The sequence below is a fragment of the Hydra vulgaris genome, chromosome 02 (genome assembly GCF_038396675.1).
Source record: "Hydra vulgaris chromosome 02, alternate assembly HydraT2T_AEP".
NCBI classification, from domain to species: Eukaryota; Metazoa; Cnidaria; class Hydrozoa; order Anthoathecata; family Hydridae; genus Hydra; species Hydra vulgaris.
This window is the reverse complement of record NC_088921.1, coordinates 70924466-70951798: the sequence shown is the minus strand read 5'-3', so window position 1 is coordinate 70951798 and position 27333 is coordinate 70924466. Positions and strand designations below refer to the sequence as shown.

Below are 27333 nucleotides of genomic sequence, written 5' to 3'. Positions count from 1 at the left end.
CACATTTGGTGGGACTCCACAAAGCTAGTTTACACTCATATATATATATATATATATATATATATATATATATATATATATATATATATATATATATATATATATATATATATATAGCCTTGGGGGCTCATTTGTAAGTTTAGGGGCCCTTTACAAATGTAAGGTTTTTTTTTCTTTAGTATTGTCTATTAGAAAAATTTTTAAGAATTTTGGGGCCCTTTCGAAGGAGAAGGATGCTTGGATCTAGCAGCCACGACACTGTTGTGTAAGGTTTTTGATGAATCTTAATTGATGAAACCTTAGTGTGAAATGAAAAAAGTTTCGCTCTATTTTAAAGATTACATTTAAAAGTTATTAGACCCTGGCAGCAGGTTATTTCAGTATGACATCACACTTCTCACCTAAATCAGTAGTATAAGAAATAGTTTTAGTGGGGTACCATAAAACAGTTTTAGTAGGGCACCGTGAAACTAAATAAATCTACCGTTTTGTAAATTACTCGATTGTCAAGCATACTATAATTAAATGCCGGCGGGAAATATTGACTTATATACTTTAATGTTTTATCTAACTTGATAAAAAAATCTGGTGGACCATTAAATAAAGTTTATGTAGTAAAAATAAATGTGATGTTATTCAGTATTTATGTATGTAGTATGATGATGTAGTTATATTGTAATAAAAAAATATTGTCACATAAACATAAGTTACACAAGTTTATATAAACAAAAGTTTGCTTTATTATACTTATATCAAGATATAAGTATAATAAAGCAAACTTAAGTTAAAATAAAGTTTATGTAGTAAAAATAAATGTGATGTTATTCAGTATTTATGTATGTAGTATGATGATGTAGTTATATAGTAATAAAAAAATATTGTCACATAAACATAAGTTACACAAGTTTATATAAACAAAAGTTTGCTTTATTATACTTATATCAAGATATTTATGAACACTTTTTTGATGAAGGATTAACATTCATTTATGTTATGTTTTTATACTGATTTCTGTTAATATATAAAATCTATGGATGTAAATTAAAGCTTAGCGTGGTATTAAATCATGATATGACCATTAATTGAATTTTTATACATTGTAAAGCCTCTTTGTTATTGAAAAACTAGTAAAGGAACCTTCTCAAGTTGTTCAATGAAGATAGCTGTTGATTTAGTTTTAACAGAAGGGTGTTCACCTAACATTTAACAGGTGGGAGTTCATTAAATGCTGCAGAAAAAGTTGATCTTAATCACAGCACCTTATGCAGGTAATTTATGCTTATTTATTCTGCACCAATAAGTGTTTGTCCTACTTAGTAAATGAAACTTATATAAGTTTATGACTAAAATCAAATTCTAAATATGCGTTTTTATGTATACAGATATGTAAAAACGAAAAGAGGAATAAAAGAAGGAGAAATCATTGCTATAAAACCCAATTTTTTTTTGTAATAAGAGTATTTACTAAAGAGCAAAAAAATCTTTTGAAGCAGTAAATTGTCACCTGCTCTCAAATGTTTTGTCGACACATGTTGTAAATTAAAGATCTATAAGCAACATATGCTTAATAATGCACCATTTGGATTTCTCGGTCTTGCAAATCCAACTGGATGGATGAATACAGAGTTATTTGTAGAAGTATTTCTACATTTTATATCAAAAAATTCTCGTCAAAAAAAATCCATCTCTACTTATATTTGATAATCACGAGAGCCACTTATTTAAAAAAGCAATTGATCTTGCTAAATGTATCAGTGTTACTAATCTTTCTATACTACCACATAGTAGTCACAAAGTGCAGCCCCTAGATATTTCTATATTTGCTCTATTTAAAGTTTATTATAATGACACAGTAAAATCTTGGCTTCTAAATTATCCTGGAATGTCACTGTGAGTGTTCTAAATCATTACTAGAGAATCACTATTTACGAAATTGCATCTTGTGTTAGCATCGCATATAAAAAGTTTTACATCACAAACATTCAAAGTGGGTTTAGGAAAAGTGGAATATTTCCTTTTGACAAGAATGTATATTCAGAAGCAGATTTTTTATGTAGTGTTGTTGCTGATAGAAACAATCCAAATACATATCAAACAAACACTGGAAAAACTCTGAATATCGATTACTTGTTACTCTCACCAGGAAAGCACTAGAAGCCTTTTGTCAATTCCGAGCCAAGTACAAGTTAAGCCAATGATTCTGAAATTATTAACTTTTTTAAGCCCTTCTCAGTTTAAAGGATTTCTAAAGGCCGCTGACAGATAAAATAAAATAAAACCTTGGGAGAAATCTAGCAGTATAATAGCAACAAATGCGCCAACAAAAAATGTACTGAAGCAAAGAAAAGAACAGGAAGATAAAAAAACAACTATCTAATCAGAAAAGTAAAAGTAAAAATTTTGTTTCCGAAAGTGATTTATTAAGTGATGAACATGATTACAAGTGATGAACATGATTCTTAATTTTAAAAGTTTATAATAAGTTTTTAGAAAATATTGTTTCTTTTTTTTATATAATTTTTTGTATTGTTTTTTTTTACATTTTATAATTTTTTTGTTAACTTGTTTCATGGTGCCCCATAGACTGTATCAAGGTACCCCATGGGTAATAAATAAGTTCTCAATAAATTTTTACAAGTTCGACCTCTTTAATTTTGGTAATTTAAGAATTTAATTTTGAAGGTATAGTATTTATCTACAAATTGCACTAATCGCTAAAAAAAAACGTGTTTAAAAAAGTAGTTACAAAACAAAAACCAAAAGTGTATCATGGTGCCCCACTCTCCCTTATATATAAAGTTATAAACAGTATAAATGAAATTATATTCAATATAAATATAAAATTATATTTATATAATAGTTTTATATAATTTATTTATCAGTAACTATAAAGGAACGTTATCAATTTATTATTTGAATCACAAGCATGTGCTTATTTATTACAAGTATATTTTAAAACGATTATAAAATTAAAGATTATATTTTTCTACTTTCGATGGTGAAAGTTACATTTTTTATTTGAAGAGTTTTAGGAGAAATCGTAAGAGTTTTATAACTCTTACGATTTATAAAACACTTTTATGTTACCTATAAAAATAATTTATGTTGCTTATAAAATTTAAGACTAACAGTTCACTTTAATTTTTTTAAGGTCATATTAAAACGAGATATTGTGTAAAGAGGTTTTCAAAGAAGTTGTTTAAACAACAATGGAAAAGCTTCCTATTCGCGAGGTAACCGTGAAAGCATTCACTACACGATTAAAGAATCGTTAAAAAGTTTGGTTATTTTCGACTGTAATTTCAGTTATCTTTTTTGAAATAAACCAATCAAGTTATATATAAATTTGCGTTTTCTGTAAATTTTAAACATAGTTTTTCAAGAGATTTGACTGGGACCCATACGGGATACCCAGCGGGCATACCCATATGGGCCCCATATGGAAACCGCGGCCAAGATCCGGCGGGATACCGTTGGTCTTCCCATTCTGGACCCAGTTGACGATCCGTGTGGGTCCCGTAGGGTCACCGTATGTCAATGTTGGCTGGGGAAGTACCTCTAAAATTAAGTTGCGAAATCTCTACTATCGTCAGAAATACGCAATGCGTTTAACATGTTTTGAAAATCGCTTTTCAAAACATGTTAAACGCTTTGACGTTTTTCAAAACATGTTTTGAAAAACGTCAAAGCGCTTAACGTTTACGAACTCAATGTCTATAATATTTTATGTTTTATGCTTCGTTGTAAAAGTGAACAACCATTGCTTATTTTTAAAGATCTTTTACCCATAAAGCTATAAACAAATATACTTTACGAATTAATAATTTCCAATTGAAGCCTTTTGTCAAACAAAGTTTAATCAATATTGGATAAACTACCTAACACCATATTTATGGAACAAAATGGTTATTCCAAATTTTAATTTGCCGATTTCGTTTTCCTTTTTTAAAATTAAATTAAAAACTTATATCCTATCTACTGGCAATATATATATAAATACTTTTGTGTAAAATTATTTTCACTCTGGATAATTTGTAAAATTAATTTCAGTTTTTATTTATTCTACATTGTTAATAGTTATTAAGTCAATTGTATTTTTATTTAATTATATATACATGTTTAATATATTTTATATGGTTGTGATGACAAGATCTTTTGGATCTTATTTCAGATACCAAGTTTGTATATTACGATTAATAATTATAAATTTGAAAAAAAAAAAAAAAAACTCCATTTTTGAAAAAGAGCGCACGTGACCTGAAAATAATTAAATTTCTAAAAAATGTGGGTTAATGTGGTGAAAAGTTTTTACAGTTAAAGTTATACAGTGTTAATAAATTAGCTTGGATACATGTGTATACAAAAAGTTGTTTAAGTTGAAAAATAAAAAATAAGAAAAAGATTTTATAATTTTAACGCATTTTTTCAAGCCATATTCTAAAACAAATTGATTCACTTTTGAATAAAATATTTAATGTAAATAAATAGTACTTACACACTAAAGTAAAATTCATTACTGCAATAAAATGATTTTTTTCTTAAAGTTTTGTTCAATGGATTCAAAAACGTAAGTTTGTGATTAAATTTTTTCAAGAATGAAATTACATTTTAACGTCTTTTTAATTGCTTATTACTAACTGCTCTGGAATATTTTTTATAACTAACACTGCAAATTATTACCAATGCGGGACTGTAATTGTGAAAATATTATAAACTAGTCATCTTCTTAAACTGACTTTTGTTCACCTAGCTTTTATAAAACGAAACACTGTGGGCTGTGTCAAAAGTGTTGAATTAGGTGGTAAACACATAAGTGCTATTTTATTTACTTGACACAGTTTTAAAATATTCTGACTAATGTGTAATGAAAAGTTTTTCCCCAATGAGAACTTTTTTTTCGCTCTGTTATTTTAGCTTTTTTTTTAAATAATCTGCGTATTTTCTAGAGCCCGGTCTTATAGTATACGTTCTATGCATTTTTATAAGTTGGAATATAATCAATATATTTTCACAACAACAAAAAAAAACACTGTAAAAAACTAAAAAACTGTAAAAAAACTAGTAAAATTATTACAATTCCATTTTTTATGAAGAGAAAATGCAATAGAACCTTTGTGTTTTACGTCCAGCACTATGTTGGGAAGATTTTTATGATATGTGGGCAGGCACAAAAAACCTTGATAGGGGAGAGTGGGGTATTGGCGAACACCTAAGCGGGAATGCGAATTAAAGACACCAGTTATACAAAATTGATCAAATTTATTGCTTATCAATTAGTTTAACTACTCAGTCACAAACCCTCAAAAGGAATTTTTAAAAATCTTATTATAAAATAAAAATTTATGCCAGAAATAAAACCATTGGTGTTCGGAATTACCCTGCCTACGTGGGGTAATTCCGAACACATTGGGGGGCAATCACAAGCACTGTTGTGTAATAGCGAATAAAAAGCTAATTGTAATAACTAAGTCTAAAAACTATATTATGCAACAAAAACAAAAAAAAGGAGTGACTTTATTTCCATAGAAGCTACAACAGAGTGTTACTCAAGAAAAATGTTGCATAAAATTATCAGAAAAATTTAAAATCAAATTATAGTGAACAACATCCGCAGCTTCATTACACTACTGCACGTCTGGAACTGAGCATAGGATCCCTTCTCAGCAGGTAAAAAAAAATTGTCGAATTTATTTTTTTACAATGCTGTTTTGACCATGTTCGGAGTTACCCCGCGTTCGCCATTACCCCACTCTCCCCTACATTCTTAGTTAATTTTTCTTTGAATATCGGTCTAAGGGGCTGTTTATATGAGACGTTCTGGCTCGGTATTTATTTTCTATTTGAATCGGAAGATGATAAAAGGGCCTTAGTTCACTTCAGCTCGTTTTGAGAAAACCAAAAAAAATTGTTTGACCAAAATATGACTCAACATTTCTTTTTGTTAAAAATGATAAAATTTGGTCCTAAAACAGTTTGATTTGTAACCAAGGAGCAGGTTTTTAAAAAAAAAATTTTAATATGAAAAAATAATGGTAAGAGTGCTTGACTAAGGCCCTTTTAGCGTACCGTAGGAATCTCAGTAAAAAACAGATTGTTTTAACTGATAACACACGCTTTATTATGCATATTATTTAAAAGAATTAAAAATGTTATGTCAATACAAGTAGGTATGCAGGTTAAAGACTAACTTATTGACAGTAAAAACGTTAAAAAAAGTTCTTAACCATCTTCTTTGCTGCTTTTGCTGCTTGTCGTTTAAGGTTTTTGTTCCATTCCGAGATTTCGTTGTAGAACTGGAGATATTCCTCGGGAATGTATTGCAGCAACTTTTGGATATCTTTGATTTTTTTATCTTTGATTAGTACTTTATCAAGTGATTAAGCAATCGCAGTGGGTAAATTTACTTCACTATTTGCCGATTATTTTAGGCTGAATGTGTGTGCCACGATTGAGTCTATGAAATGCCTTGCAACAACTTAAGAAGAGAACTTTGAATCATTTGTGTTGTGCATGAACGCACTTATTAAAAAGTTAACTTTTTTGTCTTTCGGTACAGTTCTGGTCTTAGTTTTCTCAGATATTACCATTTTCTTATAAAACATTGGCCACCAAGTTTTTAACTCGAATACTTTGTTGGTGCCTAATTCTTTAATAATGAACTTGTATTTTTTGCTTGACTGGATAACAATGCTGGTTAGGTAATGGAGGCTGTAAATCCTGTCGTAATTTTTTAGAGCTCTTTTTTATTATACCGAAATCACGGTCACAAGGTAAGAAAGAGTGACCTCTGACCTGAAAAATTGCTCAATTTTTTTAATCTTTTCATTTCTGTCAAAACCATAAGAAATCTGGTCAATGTATGGTTTTTACTTAGTTCTCCACAATTTTCTGAGAACACACAAAGCTCTGTATAGTGAGATGGAGCACTGTTCAAGTAGTGATAAACCATTGAACACACCTCATTTGGACGTTTTTTGGCAGTCCCTTCATGGTAAAGGTAAACTACTGAACTGCTTTCTTGATATCATGAATGCAAAAAACTGTAGTAGTCAACATCCTAAGGTAAAAAGTTTCTTGCACAGGGATCCTAGGCAGTTGGACGTTTTGCATATAATCAAAACAAATTGATAAAACATAAAGCTGTTCTTTTTCTTTCACTTCCTGATCAAGACGTTATTAAAATTTTGATGCCTTTCTTTTGTGTACCACCAGCTCGGCAACTGCAGCTCGTTTAGCTGTTTCATTTAGATGTGTACTTTTAAGTTTGTTTTTAAGTTCTTTGCAAGTGCAGCAACAATCGCTCTGCGGTCTCCCAAGGTGTAAGTTAAACTTTTCCTCAAAGAAAGTAGAAAAATTTGCCTGACTTACTTTGTTGCCTGGGTGTTTTTCATCGTATAATGAGCACAAAACTTTTTATTTAATCGAGCATTTAAATACCTGTGGGGTTTTGATGCATACTTTGTTTGTTTGTAAAGAAAACTATTATTTTGAGCCTAGTCTCAACATAATAGGCCTTCTTAATGTGCATTTCATGTTTGTTGACAGGACTTTACCCCAAACGCTTGAGGACTCTTAGCCTTTTTACTCTTTTATTGGTGATAGAGTGTAAAAAAAAAAAGTTTTTAAGCATACCTCTAATCTTTGTGAGCCTACTAGCACATGGTATTAAAAAAAATTGCTTTTAACTCTTGTTTCTTTACCCTTTCGTGGACGACGCTGCTCCCTTTTTTTAACGTTAACAAGGTGTTCCAGATGCAAACGTTCATTTTTCGACGGTAATACCCAAAAATGTCTTAAGATCTATTCTTGGTCTCTCTCTGTCACAATGACAAAAAAGCTCTTCCTCTTACATCTGAAACAATACAATAAAATAAGGTTACATTCTTAGCTACATTTATTTCGGGCTCAAATTAAAACAATAAAATTAAAGATGTTTATCAAACTTGGCAGATCTACCTATTGCTTATTTTTGTCACTTCTCTCAATGGCTATAAAGGCTAGAATCAATAAATTAATACATTATAGGCCATAATATAATAGCCTTATAGTAAATAAATTTATCCAGTATTGGCCATTTTTAGGACTAATCATTTGCTAAATTGGCTGGCCGAACTAGCCTAATATTATGTACTAAAATCTTACTAGCATGCAGTCCCTGTTGCCTTTTTAGGAACAATGTTTCCTCTTGGATCAACAAACTCATCACCTCTTACTCTTCCTATTTTCAAGACATTCCTTTTCCATAAATATTTGTTTCCTTTTCGTTTTTTACCAACGTTGTCCTCATTATCCTCCATCACTTACTTTTATAACACAATCAACAATATTAAAGTATTGTTGCAAAATTTACAACAGTATAAAACACGTTTCTTAAGCCAAATTATAGGTTATGGCAAGACATTGACTGAATAAGCAATAAATTGATGTTGCAGATAGCTGAGAGTGTACGCTGTGCAATATTTGACAGAAAACAGTGTTGCCAACTCATGTACTAGAAGGGCTTTAGTCACTCACAGAGATCCTTCTAGAACATTCTCAATAATTTAGTGGCCAGTATCTATACCACCAGTGCATGTGACTGAGATTCTTTTAGCACACAGCAATGGAGCTATCTTTCAAGATGCGGTTTTCATCAATAACTTAATTTATGTATTTTTTTGACTGAGGCACTTTTAGCATGTGTTGATTCATTTATATTTTGATGAAGAGGTGCTACACTAGGTCCCTCTATAATGACTAAAATAAAAATACAGAAGCTACAGACAAAGCGGCAATTTTGTCTCTAAAAGTTACTTTGCTATGCTGTCTTTGAAAGCCTTGTTTGTTCACTGATGCTTGATAAGCGCACTCCATGGGACAGCAACTCTATTTGACAAAAATTCGTTCTTCATAAATCCTTACTAGCTCGCATTCTAGTTTATGGTTATGCCCAATTAAAATGTACTTAATTTTACCGTTTGAAAGTTTTTGCGGCACGAAAAAAATAACAAATTTAAGTAAACGCATGATATATATCGCTCAATAAGGTCTACACATTTACGGCATTCTTCAAGTGTTGTTAGACCAAGCAGTTCAAGTCGATTTTCACAGGATAAGTGTTTAAAGTTAGAAATTGTTTTTGTTGCTTGGACTTTAAATGCGGTAACCAGGCTTGCACAGCAAACTCAAGGTGTGGGCGAACGTAAAGAAAATAAAATATTTTTTGAGTTGCCCTAGCATTCTATTCGCTATTGATGCGGCTGACTCTACTTGTGATCTGACGTCAAGGTCATTGGAGACCATTACACCGAGGTCTCGTTCGACTACTTTATTTTTAAGTGGACAACGCGTCCCGTCGACGTTGGCCATTGAGTATTTGTGGGTAGACTTGTTATATTTGCGGCCAATATGCATCAACTTGCATTTCTCAATGTTTAAAATGCATAAGCCATATATTTCACCATTTCACTGCCCTGTCAATGTCAGCTTGGAGAGTGATGCTATCCGACTCAATTTTAGTTATGTCAATAAAATAACTGTTGTCAATATGCAGTTTTATATAATGAGTGATGCTGTACGGCAGATAATTAATAAAGATCACAAAGAGCAATGGGCCCAAGACCGAGCCTTGAGGCACACCACTAGTAATTGCTTGCCATTCAAATGTGATGCTGTTGATGATCACTCGTTTGCTTCGGTCGCGTAACTAAACTGAGATCTAGCCTTAGAACGCACCTTGAAAATAGAAAGCTTTTAGTTTATGAAGAAGGCGTTTATGCGGTACTTTATCAAACGCCTTCGCAAAGTCTGCGTATATGATGTCTGCTGCCTGGCTGCGATAAATGGCTTCCATCATGTCCTCAGTTTCTAATAGGTTTCAGACGCAACCCTTGAGATGAACAAAGCTATGCTGCTTAGGAATAAATAAGCCATTATCAAAACAGTGCTGATTTATGCTTGTTTAAAAAAATGATGTGAGCGAGATAGGCCGGTAATTTCATGTCTTTTGTTTACTTCCCATCTTGAAAGTAGGCATTACATTTGATTTTTCCACAAGTCGGGAACAACACAAGTTGCAAACTGGTGTAGTTCCCGACTTCATGTTCAATATCTGTAGACAGAACTTATCTCTCACAGGACTTCAATAGACCCAAAAATAACTGAGATCTGGCCTAATTTCATTGTTATCCCACTCAGGCGAGACAATTTCTTTCATAGTGAACACGAACATGTAAGATAGTCCGGCATATGAATGTAGCAGGATCGATAAAATAAACCACGCAAATTCTTTCATTTAACTAAAAACATTTCAGATTGTTTTTACACAACCAATGAAATAAAAATAAAAATGCGTACTTCAAAATGAAATGAAATTTCCGATGTAAAAATCATTAGATTGTAAATTTAATAACGACCAATCAAGCAAACAAGTTTGGTGTCAGGTTATTATTGGCTTAGAGCACATACTCATTGGCTTCATCTATCGCATGCGCACATCAATCATAAATCTAATATAGTTATTAACAAATCAATCGTGCAAAGTTATTAGTCGACAATAGCAGCTATATTATATTACAATTATAATATTTAGACTGATTTTGGAGGCATATCTACAAAGAATAAACATTCAAGTAATAATCTTCTTGATCAATGACTGTTTCTATGCGCAATTCGTTATCAAGCCAACTTTTTTAAATAATATTCTTAATCTCCTACTGATGTGATGATCATAATCAAATAGATAAAGTCAACGTAGGGCCATCCCATAATAGCATGAAAAAAAAATCATCTTCAAAATAAAATTATTTTGGAATTCAAAATAAAAACACTGGTCGATTCTATTAGCTTCGACAGTATCCGGTACTAATATCGCAAAGGAAATTACGTTGAAATTAGTAGATTTCTTGATAATGTTGATTGGATTAATTTTTTTTGGCAAGTTAGCTGACGAATGTTTTGAACTTTCCATTTAGAAAACAATAAACCTTGCGACTTATATATCTAAAAACTAAATGTACCACTAGATTTTTTAAAAATAAAGGTAACCCCAAATAACTTAATCCTACAAATGAAAAAGCTTGCACAGAAAATTTTTGTTTATTTAAGAAACTCCAATGCGCTTTATCAATACATAAAGATACTATTTGCTTTGTTTATAATAAACAAATTTGTATCGTCAAAAAATTACATTATCTGAAATTTTAAATCCAATTATAGATGGCTCTATTTATATGTAAACAGTTAAAATCTTGTAAAAGTGTTGGGGAGAGTAGGGCACCATGAAACATTGTAATTAAGCAGACAACTTAACCCCTTTCCGCATAGAGTATCATATATGATACAATTTATAATAAAGCATGGTTACACGAACTATGATTTCGACAATATATTTAAATTAGTAAAAAGATTATTAAATAATAACTTATTTCCATGTTTACCCATAAAAATTTTCAATTATCTTGTTACACTGACAATATTTTATTTCTAAATAATCAAATGGCGACCAGAGACGACAAACGCTGTTTGGTAAGTTCTTCACCTATAATATGTTCTTAGAATCTAGAAAACTAAGACTATAAAATGAAATGGAAATATCCATGTCTATATTTGAAGAAAAAAAAGTTAGTTTAGAGTTTTCTTAAAGTTGCAGCAATATGTAATTTTGTTATACATAATTGTATCAGATATGATGCAGATACATGCGTTAAAAGTTTATTTATGGAAACATAATTTTATTTATTATTATGTGTATTTTGGAAATAATCTTTTTGTTTTGAGGTCTATGAAACTTATTAAACAAAATAAAGTTATAAATTAAGTAATATTAAGTTATGTATATAATAATTAATTGATATTACAATAATATTAATCTTGATGAAAGTAATAGTCTGTTTTGCATTGTTACCAATAACTACTGATTCATTTTATGGAAAATCTTTTGGTCGCCAGGTGAAGTCAACGAACTATGCTTTAATACCTGTAGATAGAAGTTCTGATGAATCGCTATTTTTTGATGACGACTCACAAGTGACAGATTTTAACATTCAAAAGAGACCAAATGAAATATATGAATCAAGTAGTGAATCTGATGAAGAGAGAGGTAGGGAATCCGAACAGAGTGACACTGAATCAGTTATGACTACTAATTCTTTATTGACAAAAAACAAAAATATCCAAAATAAACATCCGATATGGAAACAAGAAAAAATGCTTAAAGGCAATATTAAATTAATAAAATACGTTAATTTTGCATTTGCAGAACGTATAAGTGATCTGGGATAAGAACTTTCACCTTTCCCCAAAAGAGCTTCTAGCTGATATCGCTTTCTATACTTCATTATATTCAATACAAACAAGACATGAAACACCATTTAAATGTACTGCCAGTGATATAAAGAAATTTATTGCTTCTATTTTATACATGTCCGTTATGAAACTTCTAGCAATAAGAGATTATTGGTTATCTGCCCTCGCAGTAAGCCGGGTAGCAGAAACTATGAGTCTTAACACATTTGAAGAGATTAAGCAATTTTCACATTTTTCTGACAATAATGAGGCAACTAGTGGTAACAAGTTACACAAAGTGATACCCTTGATTACAAACTTGTTGAGCATTTTACAAATATTCCGATTACAGAAAATTTAACAGTTTGTGAACAAATTATTCCATTTAAAGAAAGCAGTTCACTAAAACATTAAACCCAAAAACGCCGCATAATTTTTTTTTTTTTTTAATTTTTTTTTAAATTTTTTCAGGTGCCCCAAGAAGACACTACGGTCTTGTCACAGAGCACTGCGGAAGTGCATTTAACCAGGAAGTTCACGCCTCCTTCCTTACCGTGACGCGAAAATAAAATAGGGATACAAAGTATATGTTCTTAGTGGTGTTTCAAGATTTAGTTATAATTTTAAATTATTTACTAGAAAGTCTGACAATGTGTGTGTTCCAAATGAACCAGATATTGGTGTTAAAAGAAATGTTGTTATAAGGCTTGCACGCATTATTCTTTATAATTGCTACCAAAACTTGTATGTTAACAACTGATTTAACATTATACCATTGCAAGTTCATATGTATGGCCAAGGTATACTTATGTTAAGAATTGTTCGTCAAAACCGATTAAAAAATTGCCCTTTACCAACGAAAAAAAAATTTAAAAAGAAAAAAATGTGGGTATAATATTGAGCAATTGACTGTTATTGTAAAGTTATCTGCTGTGTGTTGGTTTGATAATAAAATGGTAACTTTGTTCTCAAACTATGTTGCTAGCAAATCAACAACAGTAGTTCAGAGATTTTTAAAATCAGTAGGCAAAAAAATCCTGCTTTCATGTCCAAATGTAGTTCAAATTCATAATAAACACATGGGTGTTGATACTTGAGTCTCTTTTGAGTTATTTTTTAAACAAAGTTTGTTCCAAATAATGATACCACTGTATCTTTTTTCACTTCATTGACATGACTATTGTTAATGCATGGATACTTTGGAATTGAGAAAATTGCAAAGCATTTTCTCAATTCCGCATTTTACCATACGCTTTTCTGAGTACCCTCTGCCACGCTAAAAGTACCTACGCTTTTAACCTACGAACACAACACTTTATGATATTTTATTTAATTTAGTGTCTCCATACTTTTATAAATGGCCTATTGCCCCCCCCCCCCATCTCATAAACGCTATTTGCAGGCCCCCTCTTCCTTTCCGAGCGTTCTTACTTTATGAACAATCCCTTACTACTAGAGAATATTTTGAAAAAAATTATATCACTTGACATCATTAGACCTGCGAGGGGTCAAAACCCTTGATACACATTATGAGCATCATTAAAACACAAAGCTTAACCTATTATATTTTGGTAATTTATAAATTTAATTTTGTAGGTATTTTAATTTTGTAATAAATATTTGTAATTTTTGTAGTTTCAGTAGACCACTTTATATTTAAATGCTCCATAGTTTCTGATCAAATTTTATCATATTGGAGGCTTTCAAATAATTTACCCATTCACAAGAAAAGTTGTTGTACTGATCCAGATAACTAAGGGCCTATTTCACTAACTTCTGTTGTTTGTAAAGTTATGGAAAAGTCACTTCTCGACTTTATGGTAGACCATTTGTATATCCACAATTTATTATCCTGTCATCACGTGGATTTGTTCAATATTAGTCCTGTACGACAAATCTTTTAGAACTGCGGGATATTATTACCAAAGCTCGTAATGATCGTTGCTCTGCACTACTAATTGCTGTAGACTTCACTAACGCTTTTGATTGTGTCTCACACATCGTTCTTGTTCTAAAACTAATGGGATACGGTTTTTGTGACATGATCCTCAACTGGATAAAAGATTTTTTGAGCAATAGAAAATAACTTAACTCATAAAACACTCTTAGTGTTTAACGAGTTAAGCGCACCAAAATGGTATGATTAAGTATGCTTTAGCTGCAAAAAATGGTGTGCTTAACTCATCAAACACTCTTATACCATGTTCACACTAGCAATTGGCGGACATTATTCTGAAACAAATGTTCCTGGAAAAAAATGTTCTACAAAATGTACGTTCAAATGTAAGTTTGGCTTAACGGTGCATAAAAGAAAAAACGCCTAAATAAACGGTAAGTAAAACTCGAATAAAAATTAGTGACAAAAAGGTTTGCATATACCCATTTTTAATATAATTTATTATTTTTTTATTATTTATTATTTTACGAGAGGTAAAACTAAATGCGAATAACGCTGAGGGTGCAGCAAGCTCAGGTTTAGACAATAGAAACCCAATCCAAAATACTTGTCATACAAAAGGTGACATTGGAATTTTGTTACCTCGTTTCTTATAAAGCTTTGCTTTTATGGATAGGTCATATCTCCTTTAGTCGCTTTTGACAACACAGAATAGAAGTCTGTCAGTGGTATAGTTCTGAATAAACATATTGTACATTAATAAGCTATCCACGACCATTTAAAACTATTCTCATTTTGGGTTCACACATATTTAAAAAATATTTATTTAGTCACATTTGATAAACTCAAGTAAAGTAAGTATAGTTTAAGACAAATAAATACATAAACATATTACTGCTAAAGCTTTAAATAATAAAAAAACATTATTACTACTTTATTTGTCACTTTCATAAAGGTATTTAGCAATTGAGTTACGAACATTTTTTCCTGGTCCATTGTTCCCAGCAGTAGAAACTGTATTGGGTTGAGCCAGACTGTCATCACGATTATGCGTTAGCCATTCTATTATAATGTCGTCATAAAATTCACATGTTATGAAGATTGATGGAAGTATTAGCAATTCTAGTAGCAAAGTTAATATCGCATTCCGTACGTTTGCAAATAACACGGAATCAAGCTTTAACGCGTCCAAAAGCATTCTTAACTACTCTTCTAGCTCCGCAAAATATTTTATTGTAGTATTTTTTGAACTTCACTATCTCCAAATTTTCTGGATAAGGTTTTAACAAATGACGCGTTAAAGGAAATGTTAAATTATCTATCAAACATAGTGGAACAAGAGAACCACCCAGCTCTTTATAACATTTGTCAAACAAATTTGATTCTAAAATTGCTTTCAAAGAAGAATTCTCCAAAATATAGCTGTCATTATTTCTACCAGGCGATCCAACAATTGTATAAATGAAACGGTATCTACAGTCTACAACGGCAAAAAGTACAATGGAATACCACTCTTTATAATTAAAATAAGAAATTGCTTGATCTTTAGGGGCTGAAATAAGGATATGAACCCATCAATAGCTCTAACACATTGGGGAAAACCAAGAATAGCTTCAAAATTCTCTACTACATTTATTTAAATTTTCTTCTGACAATGGAAATTTAACATATTAAGGGAGCAATTAACAGCGTTAATAAATTCATGAACAATTAAATTTGCAGTTGACTTTCCTATTCCTAAAAGACTAGACACAACACGATACTCTTCACATGAAGCTAGATAATGTAATACAACTGCAACACGTTTTACTACTAAAATAGATTCTTGCATAGTTGTGGTAGTTTTTGTCTAAATGTGGATGCAATTCATTGACAAGAAAATTAAATGTGCTACGGTTTACTCAAAAATGTTCGTTAAATTCACATTCCTCCATTTGAGTTTAAATCTCATTAAACCATTGAGAACTTTTCGGCTTAACCCAAACTTTTCTTTCAATTAGATCCCCTTGTTGATTTAACTTAAAGGAAGCTAAATATAAACATGAAAATGAATGGATAATTGATTCATCATCGATAATTGTCCTACTTCTTAATCAAAACATGGCCAAAACGTTTTCCATGTTTTTCCAATAGTTTTTACATTACAAATATCTCCCTAAAAAGTTATTAAAACTATATAAATACATTACATAAATATAATATTTATCATATTACAACTCAATGGAAATTAGAACACATTGTTAAAAACCGTTTGTTAGAATTAATGCAGCATGATCTGTTAACAAAAATAAAAATGAAACATGTAATGCTATTTGTATAGATAAAAAAACATATCACCATAATTCATCAACAGGCTTGTATCATATCGCAAAGAAAATATTTCTTTGGGTTAAAATTTTGTACCTTATAAAATACACTTTGTTAAAATAATGTGATAAATTTAAAATATATCACCAGAGATGCATTTTAATGCTTGAAATCACAAAAAAAATATTCCTTTGATGATAGTAATATGGTAACATAAATATATATATATATATATATATATATATATATATATATATATATATATATATATATATATATATATATAATTAGAGATTCATCTACCTTTTGACTTTAACATAATTAGTTAGTAAAGAGATATCTTGACTAATAGAACACCTTATTTTTTCATTACAAATATATAATATTCTACTTGGGCTTTAGACACATCCACTTGAGCTTGAGATGCATTTTCAATTGCATTGCACATACGCTTTAAAGCAGCAGCCTCTCTGATTCTTAGCTCTTGTGAACCGATTTAAACATCTAGATTTTTATTTGCTATTTTTGCCCTTACCCCCACCTCCTTCCTCTCCCAAACAAAAAGGATCTATATAGGCAATAGCATTTTACAAATTGATCTCTTGCCAATATTAAAAGATCCCTTTTAGAATTCGAAAACTTGATATTATATGCTTTTGATCTTTATATTTTAAGTCAGCCAAATGTTGCAAAATTAGGAACTTCTTAAACCTAATATAGTAGAAATATTTAACATAATTGTATATGTTACTTTAAAAAATATATAGCACTTTAAAATATACAGCAATAAATTATTCTAAGCTTACCTGACCATCTTAAAAATCTTGAGCAGAAAAGTTTTGGCTTTGAGATAAAAGGTCATTGTCAAGGGAAGCTTCACTACCTATTATTTTGGCAACAATATAGTAAGGCAACCATTTACTAGAAGCTCCTCACGATGAACGTACTTTAAGTTTTCTTCTCTGAGAAATATTTACTTAAATATAAGTAAATATGCATAAATATAAGTAAATATAAGCACATCATTAATACTATATAATATGAATCAAATAACTTTAAATGTGACAATCAAAAATTATTAACAAGCTGTATATCTACAATACTGAATAAGATTTTAAGTAATTTTTTAAATAACACTCAGTTACAAACTAAATTGCAATTAGATATTATTATGCGTGGTAATTTTGTAAAATACTTTCAGCATTTCAGAAAAATATTATATATTAAATATAGAACATGTACATGCCTAAATTATTTCCTCAAATTACTAATTTTAGATTGAATTTGAGATCCAGTTAACGGAGGTACGATATTAAATGTGTTTGAAAATTCAGTTGCTATTTGTTTGTAAATATTTGTGTTTCTTCTTGCAGATATTAACACTTTGTAATTAACATTCTATAAATCTAATAATACTTTTGTGTTAGCAATATTCCATACAATACTGGCGTCAATACTGTCTTTATCTGAATGCTGAGGCAATGTGTAAAATTATAGTTTTACCTACTAAAAAAAAATAAGTACATTGAATCTAGCAACAATAACAATCACAAAAAAAAAAAAAGAAATACTTAATAATAAAAGGTTAAACTTTACAATCTAAATATTAATGCGCTAATTTAATAGTAATAGTAATAGCAGTAGTGGCGTTTTTAAAGTAGTTTCTAGGCTTTTCTACACGCGGATCAGTATTCCACGCGGTCTTTCAAGCAAGGTCTGCAAGTGAATTAGAGCTGATAAATTTTTGTTTCAATAGGAATTGATGTTGTTCATTGTTTAATTTTACTATATAATTATAAACAAAAGTTTGATTGTTGTTGGTTGTTTGTATTTTTCTAATTTTTATAGCCTGTTTCCTTTTCTTTGAATAAAATAAGACTGTTATTCTTGGACATGTAAGTGTATTTACATAAATTTGCGTATATTTCAGTATAATTTATATTTCTCTGTATCTATATGTATATTTTCTTTTAGATAAAAAAAATAAGGTATAGAAAAATAGTAAAATATAAAATAGAAAAAAGTAGTAGAATGTAAAAAAATTATGTTGGAAGTTGTCAAAAGAATTTTGTGTTATGCTTCTTTTTAAGGTATCTGAATATAGATATAGGTTTTTAAATTTGTTCTTAAATGGTTCATCTTTTTTATTACTATAAATAAAAATATACAAACTGACATTGTCAAAAAATATGGATATTAATAAATTCTAAATAAAATTTTTAGAGGTTTTTATTTTGAATAATAATTGTAATAAATTGTTTTAATTTTTGTTCATTAATGTTTGACCTCAATAGCAAACCAGTGGTTAAGCTAATGAGTTGAATTGTAGAGGTTTATATGTCATATATATTCCAAAGTAACTACATTTGATTTTTTTTTAAATACATTGCTTAACATAAGGCATTTTGATTTTTTTTTTCTTTTAAATAGTTAAATAAAATTGTATTCTAGATGAGAAACCAAATAAGAATCAATATTGTGTTTTTGTTTTTATTACCAAATAATATCTTTGTTATTAGGATTGCAGGTTTTTGTTGATTTTTACTTTAACATTATTATTTATCTTTTGTAGATATGTTTACCACTTTAAACTATTAATAATTTGACATTTTTATTTAATTTCTTTTCTCTTCTTTTTTTTTGGATGGTAGATATTAGGCTTAAATAAGTTATTAGAAGAAATACTATTAACTTAAAAACAATTGATAATTTATTGAAATGATTAGAACTAGGCAAGCTGAAATTAATTGCCATTAAAATATAAGAAATGCTGCTTGGTAAGAAGAAATTAGTTTATACCTAAATTAGTACATCATGGTTAAACGAGTTAAAAGTAATTATCACTTAAATAAAAGTGATAGCTTAGATGAGCTAATCATCCTCAAAATGTACAAAATGCTGCTAGACCATCAGAATATATTGTACAGCAATATGCGACACTATTCTAGATTATAATTATTTAGGAGATTTATTGCTGTGCTTAATAATTTCTTAATGAAACACATTTTTTATGTTGCCATAATAGAAAGGTAGTTTTGCTTCCATTTTCACTATTTCTGCAAGATTTACAGGAAGTTATAACATCATTTAAATATCAATTTTTATATAAAAGATATTAGAACTTAATATGCCTGTCTTTATTTTGCTTTATTTACTGATAATGTGGTTTAACCTATAAATCGTAGGCCGCCATGTTTTAAAATATGTGGTCAAGTTTTTTATTGTGCAGGTAATCTTAAGCCATATCAAGATATTCCCCCAACATTATCAACTGAGTATCTCTGACCCACATGCAGCAGTAAATTTTAGAAAGCATTAACATCGCAATCAACTTTGCTTACATATTTTAATGTTTCATTTGCAAACTATAGTTAGTGAAGTTGTATTCGTCGGAGATGGTACTGCACCTGCTTCCAGGGAAGTTATTTACCCAAAAGGTCATTTAGAAGCTTTATTGAGAATGTCAGCTAACTTAGATCCTACGATTTGTTCACTTTTTTTTCCCAAGAGATGGCATAATTAGTGCACAATCCTAAACATGCAATATTGGTTAGAAATCGTGTATCTCAGTTTTACAATAAATTTTAAAGTTGAAATATAGTCTTTGATTAGAAAAGATTGCAGTTTGTGTGATTCTTTTATCTTTACTTATTATTCAGTTGTAACAATAGTAATATTATTGGTTATATGTTTAATGATAATAGTGAAATTGAAACGGATAACATTAGCCTGGAAGTATTAGTATAAATGGTAATAGGTGACATAAAAATAGTTGTTGTCAAAGAAAAGATATCTAGGTAGGATAAAATTATTCGTTGTTGAAATGTAAGAAATGCTACTCAGCGAGCAGATAACTTACTTGCAAGAATTCAGTGTCAAGCAGTGTTAATGTCTGTTAATTCGATTTTACTTTAGACACTTGAGAACAAAGCAAAGTATGAATTTTTCTATTTATAGTAATATTATTTATATATTTATAATAATATATTAAGTGATTTATAGTATATTTATTTAAAGTAATATTTAGATTAATAACAGTTTGTAACAACAATTTATAAACAAACAGTTAATAACGTAAATGATTTTAAATTTATTTATAATTTCAAACATAATTTTTCTTTTCTTTCTTTTAGTTGCCTTTGCCATTACTTGATTAGTTTGCTTATTGTTGAAACATGGTTTTAATTTTGTAAATTTAAAATGATGTTACTTTATTAATCATTAGTCAACAGTCAGAGAGAAGCTGGAACTTAATTAAGAAATATTGGGAATTTATCTTTTAATCAAGGTAAAAATAATTTTGTTTACTGGTCACATAATAAAACCAGTTACTATTATCTATCGTGCTTTTTTTTACTTTTTTTAACATTCTGCTTCGAAAACACTTTCTTTCTCTCCCTCTTTCTCTTAGATGAGAGAGGGAATTAATAAAAGTTATTGTATATTTCTTAATATCACAATTGATAATGACCATTTATAAAAAATACTTTACAAGTTATTTACTATTTTCTGATGTAATTGTTCAAATTAATAACCATAACTGTCCCTCGATTGTTCAAATATTGTAACAAATAAAATCTTTTTAGTTCAAATGTTTTAGTTAATAAAATATCATATTAAGTTGTGGTGTTATTACGTTGTATTGCTTATCCTTTTTATAATATTTTTTTTTAATTATTCTGGAGACACATAGTAATGTGTGCTTACAAATATCCTATGCTATGCGCTATTGTAATTGTGTTTTGTGTTGATAGAACTAGGCTGTTAAAGCAATTTTTTGTTCTTTATATTTTCTGGAATATTATTATCCTAATTCTACTAACAATAAAACGCAAATAGTACTTTTATTATTAAAAATTGTAATTTTTTATTTCTTTTTTAGGTATTTGCAGGCTTTACTTGACTTTCCTTTACTGGTACCTACTGTGCTGCGACAGATTTTAAAAAGAACTTAATTGATGTTAATGCAGTTTTTATGGCGTTAACTATAAGCAATGACATTGCTGATAGGGAGTCAAACTTAAAATGTTATTTATAGATAAATTTGTATTTAATTTTGTAGATTATATATCAAGTTATTAATGTGCTTTTATTGTTATACATGAGTTAATTACTAATGAACCGTATTACGGTTTGTTTAATGCTAGTTGGTATAAATGTTACAGTTATAAAGTAATTTAATGTTATGGGTTTTAAATAATAAAATGTTATGGGCTTAATAAATAATGGGCTTACAAAATAATTTAATAAATTGCTAAAAACTGGTAGCCAAGAGAACAGAAACTAATGGTCAATAATAGAAACACATTGTGGCAAAAATATAAGGAACAGTCTTATCAATAGTCAATCAATAATATATATTCTGAATAAAGGTCTTACTTCCATGATTATTCACAAACAGTAAATTAACTAATAATAAGTAAATACGGAATATTTATGAGGAAAATACTAATGGTAATGTTCACAAATTAAAATTACAAGATAGGACAAAGCTAATATAATAAAATATATGACAAAGCTAGCAACCAATATTAATATCATTAATGACATTAATATAAATAATAACAATAATAATAATAGCAATAATAACAATAATAATAGTAATAATAATATTATTTATAATATAACTTTTAAAAAAACAAAACTTACCTTTTTTAAGAAACTGTGCAAGTGTGGTTCCAGGTTTAACAACTATACCTTTAGGAATATCGGATGTAAATGATGCATATACAGGAAAAACAGGCATTTCTAATTAATTTTTTTTTATTTTCTAACACATAATAACAACGAGATAATAATCTTTCTCACTTGGAATTTAAATAAAATTGAAGAGTTTTTTTTTTGTAACTGCCGAATTGACCTTTAGTAAACTATAAATTATTGTGAATAACTAAATAATAACTAAACTCTTTATTGATAAGAATCTCCACTTTTTCCCATTAATCTATTTATCCAAATTCTTTAATAAACTCTTTTTCACGTAATATAAACTTTTTCCGTGTACAACAGTGGCATCCTTATTACTATTTTGCATTAATCTAATACTAATTAGCAAAATCTAAATGCATATCAATTTTTATACAAAATTAACAAAGCAATTATGTAATTATGTATTTGATAAATATTTATACATATTTGCTCACTGATTAAAAAAATTATGTTATTTTTTTGGCATATTTTTAGAATTATTTTTTTATTACACCCTTAACTATTAGAAAATATTTTTTGGATTTCCTAAATGTCCCTTCAATTACTTCAATTCAAAGTTGATGTCAAAAACTCAATTATTTTTGACATCAGCTGCTGATGTCAAAAATTGGCACAAATACCGTTGATGTCAAAATCCGCAAAATTGGCAAAATTTTCCAATTCCCCCCTCCTCCCCCTCCCCCCCTCCCTCCTCTCTTTTGTCACAGCGAGAGATGCATTTTTTAAAAACTGAAATTTACGTTTTTAAACTTCAATTATATGTGTTTTCTGCTTATTATCAACTATTACTATTACATACTTTTAAAAAGTAAAGTTTAAGTTTTTCTTATATAATTTATTATTTCTTATTAAATCTTTTTTCAATCAAATCAAATCAAATCAAGTATCAAACAAAATAAAACTACCACTAAAATGCATTAAAGGCGACGTGCAGCGTCATAAATACAGTTGAAACGGTTTTTATATAGTAAATTAAAAATTCTCCTTGTTTACAGCATTAAATTATTCAATAAATGGCTAAAAACCGAAGTTTTAACATTAGTTTCCACTCATAGCAATTTACTTCTTGTCCCCAGGGGCGCTTTTAGGGTCGGCGGCGACCGAGGCAAACTTAGTTGCAGCGCTCCCTTTCTCAAGTAATAGTCAGGTATAAAAGCTTTAAAAAAAATTTGAAGCGGCACCTTAAGGAACGACCATGCCTGTCCCATAGTATTAAGCTAAAACTTGAAAGGCGCAAATAATAAAATCACCGAACATTTAAAAACAAAACAAACTACCCAAAATAAATCAGCATTTTTTGAAAACGAAAGGGCCTAAACGCGATATTTCTCTCCTTAAATACGCTGAGGCGCTCAAATATATTTCGGCATTCCCCTTTCCCCACTTTAAAAATTATGTCACATATTTCAAATTTTACACAGTTTAAAACGGTGTAGAGATTTAAAAAAGGTGTTATTTTAAACCGTTTTAATAAAAATAAACCTCCAGAGTGTATAATTACACTAAAACGTTGTAAAATTACACCTTTTACTTTAATCATTTTCAATAAACACCGTTTGAGGTTATATTAACACCAAAACGGTGTAATTTTACACCTTTTAATTCAATTTTATAAAGTTTTTCTACTTTTACACCGTTTTACGCCTTTTAATAAAACGGTGTAAAACTGAGATTATAATTTTGAAAAACGGTGTAAAACAGCTTTACACCGTTTTACACCGTTTTACACCGTTTTACACCGTTCTATTAAAACGGTGTAAAAATAAAAAAATTTTACATTATTTAAATTTTACACCTTTTTGAAACGGTCTAGTTAATAAAGAAGGTGTTATTATATACCGTTTTAATAAAAATACACCTTTAGAGTGTATAATTGCACCAAAACAGTGTAAATTTACAACTTTAGCTTAAATTATTTTCAATAAACACCGTTTGAGGCTATATTAACACCAAAACGGTGTAATTTTACACTTTAATTTAGAGTGTGTGTATATATATATATATATATATATATATATATATATATATATATATATATATATATATATATATATATATATATATATGTATATATATATATATTTGTATGTATGTATATATATATATATATATATATATATATATATATATATATATATATATATATATATATATATATATATATATATATATATATATGTATGTATATATATATATATATATATATATATATATATATGTATATATATATACATATATATATATATATATATATATATATATAATATATTATATATATATATTATATATATATATATTACATATAACATAAATAATTACTAAGTTAATCTTATAAAATTCAACTTGTTGATATCCCCTCTTACCACCCGTTTACAGAAATCAGAAAAACAGAAATAAGGTACCAATCAATCAATCAATCATTTATTTCACTTATAAAATAAAATTAATACAAAGCTAGGATCAATCACAAACAGTTATGTAACTGACAAAAACACGATGACCTACAAATATTAACCATAAATTTGAAAAAGTATATAAACTACATAGTAAATTAATAATAATAATAATAATACAGTAGTAATCATTGTAACAATAACAGTAGTAATAAAAATAATAATTATAATAATAACAGCAGCAATTTACAACAGTAACAATAATAAAAATAATAATGTTAATTATAGAGATAATAATAATACTTAAACAACAACAATAAGGGCATAGAAGTGGTCATTTAGGGTAGTGCTATAAGTAATACCATATAAGCTATACCCACATTATTAGATTCAGATAACTTTACCTACATTTATAGATTCAACAAGCACTCCAGCAGCAAACTGTTTTTGATCAGTGCTTGATTTCTATAGTGCATTTTGCGGAAGCCAAATTGAAGGCTCTAGAGACTATTAGATTGATTTAAAAAGTTTTTTAGTCTGTTAAACATGAATCTTTCAACTAGTTTGCCAATATTTGAAAGTAAAGATATATGTCAATAGTTATAATGATCTAGTTTAGATCCACTTTTGAAAATAGTCACAACTTCAGCAACTTGAAACAAGTCAGGAAACACTCCAAATTCGAATAATTTATTTATCAAAATTATTTATCAAGAAGTAGCTTAAATCTTTCTATGCTAAGATCAATGTTTGCGTAGGAATGCTATCAGCCCCAGTGCTTTTTCTAGCGTTTATACTGGATATATAATCATCTATTTCTTGTGGTGTAACAGGGATTATATAAAAGGAGTTAGGATTTTTGTTTTTAAGGTAGTGCTTAAAGTTGAGTCTAGGAGAAATAATTGTTTTAGAAAGATTTTCTGCAACTGTGGAAAAATAGTGATTAAATGAGTTAGTGATTAGAGCATTATCAGATATAATTTGGTTATTAATAGTTAAACCTTTGATGTTGTTGTGGCTTTATAGCAGTAATCCTTTTTATTCCTCTTAGGTGTTTCTAAGATTGTTTAAATATTCATTGAAATATTTTGAATAGTATAATTTTTTTGAATACCTTAACAAGTTGCTTACTTGATTCCGATAATATTTGAACTTAAGAAAGTATTCTTCATTTGATTTCTCATTTTTACATTTTATAAACTTTTTGTGAAATTTATTTTTAATATGCATCGATTTAATGATGCCAACAGTAATCCATGGTTTTGATATGGTTTTATTAGTATTCTTAGAAGAAAATTTAAAAGGGGCATGATAATCAAGTACTTTGTTTACCAGCTCTTGAAATTTTAATGAAAAATTATTGATACTTTAAGTGACTAGATGACTTAGTGGTAGCCATTCAGCATCTTTTAAAATTTTCATTAAAGTCTTTTAAAATTTTCATTAAAGTGATTAAAACAGCAACAATATATTTTTCTTTGTGGTTGTTTAATATCCTTGCTTAGAAAAGCTAATAACTGCATATGATGGTCAGCAAGAGATACTGTAAGTTTGCTAGATACAAAATCAGGGTCATAAAAGTTAAAAATCATAGAAATATCTTATCTGCTAGTGTTTTGGAATGGGGTGTAATTCGAGTTGGTTGGGTAATAAATAGGAATAGAGAAAAAGAGCACATGGAATCAAGAAAGCTGGATACAACATTACAAGAGTCATTGTTCAAAAAATTAATATTAAAGTCTCCTAAGATCATTATATTTTTATTTTTGAAGGATAACTTGCCATGTAGAGTTTGTATAAATTGATTATTAAACTCATCTGAGCACATACAAGAGTGATAGTAAATACATCTCACTATAATGTTTTTGTCATTTGGATATAAGATTTCAATGAAGGTTGATTCAAGTTCTTTTAGTTTTAAAATATGAAGGTCACATCTCAACTTGTACTTCAATTCTGATTTTATATATAGAAGTCTCCACCCTCTGTTGGAATAACATTCGGTATGTTCAACGGTGTAGCCATTTAATGAAATATCAGTTCTAAGAATTTGATTTTGCTTTAAATGGGTCGCAGATATTGCAATAATATTTTGTTTAATTTTCATAAGGGCTAGCAGATATCTAAGGTCATTATTGTAGAATGTTAAAAATGTATTACCATGAACAAAAATTTTACAATCTTTATTAATGGAATGATTGTACTCCGTTGTGTCATAGTATTTACAAATTATTTTATACAAAGTTTTTTGAGATTTTTAAAAAAGAATTTTATGATTAGGAGGTCATATTGTAAGATGTATAATAAATTATTTGCATCATTTATAGTTCATTATGCATAATTTATAGTTCATTATCAGAAATATTCAAGAACGGTAGAGTTTTTTGCAAACATATGTAACAGTACCAATTGCCTGTTTCTGATACAAGATAATTGTAGCATTTACTAGTCATCCCATTACATTTAATATAGATTTATTTGTTGCAAGAATGATATTGTATGGCTTTATGATTACTTGAAACTGATTTGAAACAGGTACCACAGGGAAACTTTATGCCTATTTTATAGCATTTAAAGTATTAAGTATTCAATAATTTAAGTCTACTTTACTTTTACATTTTTTTTTTTACATTACATTACATGTTTTTACTTTACATTGCATGTTTTTACATTGCATTACATTATTTTTTTACATTACTACTTATCATTACAATAATTTTGTTTACTTTTTGAGTATATTTAGATTATAATGAATACTAAAGA

At 28.7% G+C, this 27333-nt stretch overlaps 1 long non-coding RNA gene across 1 annotated transcript; it reads left to right on the top strand.

Annotated features, from left to right (window-relative positions):
• The first annotated feature begins 852 nt into the window (after positions 1-852).
• Positions 853-2488, top strand: LOC136076601 (uncharacterized). Its single transcript, XR_010636417.1, has 2 exons — positions 853-1268; positions 1383-2488. It is a non-coding gene; the product is annotated as an uncharacterized LOC136076601 (long non-coding RNA).
• The last annotated feature ends 24845 nt before the right edge of the window (positions 2489-27333 follow it).